The sequence below is a fragment of the Galeopterus variegatus genome, unplaced genomic scaffold, assembly GCF_000696425.1.
Source record: "Galeopterus variegatus unplaced genomic scaffold, G_variegatus-3.0.2 Scaffold4289, whole genome shotgun sequence".
NCBI lineage: Eukaryota > Metazoa > Chordata > Mammalia > Dermoptera > Cynocephalidae > Galeopterus > Galeopterus variegatus.
The window spans coordinates 46,298-48,698 of NW_007730400.1; the positions used below are offsets into that span (position 1 = coordinate 46,298).

At 40.0% G+C, this 2,401-nt stretch overlaps 1 protein-coding gene across 1 annotated transcript in view; it reads left to right on the forward strand.

The window, feature by feature from the left end:
* MYOZ3 (myozenin 3) overlaps positions 1 to 2,401 on the forward strand; it is a 21,430-nt gene that overhangs the window by 4,542 nt on the left and 14,487 nt on the right. The gene's annotated exons all lie outside the window — the stretch shown is intronic.

Below are 2,401 nucleotides of genomic sequence, written 5' to 3' on the forward strand. Positions count from 1 at the left end.
CCCTACATGCTGCCTGGTAACCACATCCATCTCCCTAGTCCCTTCGTTCTCCCATACTACTGTCTTAGATAACTTTGGCAAACTCTCTCTCTCTCCTCAGTCCTCTGGTATCTCCTCCCACATCTCCATTTTCAGTTTATGACTTTTCTTTTTATTTCACTGAGAAAAGTGGAGTAACTAGAAGAGAACCTCTGCAAGCTCTCTCTGCCACAGCTGTCCACCTGCTTGCATCTGTGTCCGGGTTCTCAGTTTTCCTTCCTGATTTGGTAGATGAACTCCCCTAACACCTGTCTGCTGCCAACCCTTATGGTTGGGCATTGGGCCCCTGCCATCCCCTCCCTCTTGCTCAAGGACATTCCTTCTGCAATTCTCCTGTCTCTATCTCATTGGCAAATGTTCCCATCAGCGAACACACATGCTGCTATTTCTCCCTCCTTACAGACAAAACCCTCTTGATTCCACAGCTATCTCCAGCCACTGTCCTTTAAAGCACAACTCTTCCAAGAAGTTGTTTACACTTCTTTCTCTCTTTTTAACATTTTATTATATCAATTTCCAAACACACACAAAAGTAGAGAGTACCCCATGGCCCTTCCTTTATTCCTAAATTGAATACTATGAGTTAAATACCAAGAGCATGTCATTTCATCCCCTAAATTCTTCAGAATGCATCAAAAATAATAAACAGGATATTTCCTTACATGTCACAAAGACATTAGCACACTGAACAAAATTAGCAAGAATGATTTAATACCATCTAATAACCAGTTCCGTATTAAACTTTCTCTAATTTTCTAGTTTGCTTTAATCAGGATCCAAACTAGGGCCACAGTTTTTATTTGGTTGCTATGTCTCTTAAACCCCCTTTAATCTAAAACAGCACCCACCCCCCATTTTTTTCCATGACATTCACTTGTTTGAAAAACCAAGCCAGTTGCCCTGTAGAATATCCCACATCCTGGGTTGGCGTCTTGTTTCCTTGTCATGTGGTTAAACTTGTTCCTCTGTCCATTTTCCCTTGAACCCTCTCCAAACAGGTTTTCACACCTAAACACTCCACAGAAACCGCTTTAGTGAAGATTACCCATGACCCCAAGTTACTAAATATAATCGTCCATTTCAGCCGTCTTGACATATCAGCATCATTTGACTCTGTGGGTCACTCTGTCGTCCCTGAAATGCTTTCCTCACTTGGCTCCAGGACAGCACCCTCTTTAGATTTCCTCCCACGTCATCTCCTCAGTCTACATGTTGAATGTCCCAGGGCTCAGTCTTTGGCTCTCTTTATCTCCCATCCAAGTAGTAACCAGGCCCGTCCCTGCTTAGCTTTTGAGATCAGAAGAGATCAGGCACGTTCAGGGTGGTGTGGCCGTAGATGTTTCTCTTCGTCTGTTCTCATTTCTTCGTGATCTCATCCAGCCTCCCCGCTTAAAATACCACTCACAGAGCTGCAATATGAACCTACGTGTATCTGATTTAAAAAATGGACAACACAGGCCATACTGCCCACACATAACTCCTGCTGAGGTCCATACTATTCTGTCACTCCTGTCTTCCAAAAAGCTTCCTTTGTTGGTCAGATATAAATGTATGCATTTTGCTTGTGGGGAAAGCACAAAGTATAGGGATGGGTCTCAAAGTACTAAGGACAGTCAGCCCTGAAAATCCTCTAAATGAATATAAATGACTAGTCCTAACTATGAGAAAATAAATAAATGTAATGTTCATTGAAAAACTACAACAAATATCATTATAAGCTTATAATGCCCCAGTTTTTTTTTTATCTCCAGATCAGTTTTCTTTCTTTACCACTAGATTCACACATCCAAGTCCCTCCTCAGCATCTCCGCTTGGAGGTCTACAAAGCTCCTTAATATGCCTAACTTTGGAGACAATTAGGAGAGTTTGAATACGGACTAGATGTTAGGTAAAACAAAAATTTGTTCACTTGGAAACGTGGAGAACTTTAATTGATAAAAGCAAGTTACAAAGCATGTAAGCTATGATTTCATTTTAGTTAAAAACTCATATATGAATATATAGTCATTGAAAAAGACAGAAAAGGATATACAGCAAAGTGTTAATAGTGGCAATCTCTGGTTGGTAAATAATGATATTTCTCTTTTTTCCCCTTACGTTTATGTTTTCTAACTTTCTTCAATACATATATACGCTGGGGGTTTTTATTCAAAATATTTTAACATTTATTTGTACATACATGTGGGGTACAGTATGTTGTTTCAATACATGCATATACTGTGCAGTGATTCACTTAGGGTAGATAGCACAGTTTTGCACCCATTAGTCCACTACTTCTCCTCCCCCGACCTCTGGTAGCCATTATTCTACTGCCTACTTCTGTGAGAATCACTTTTTTTTTTTTTTTTGGTTTTTTTTTAAA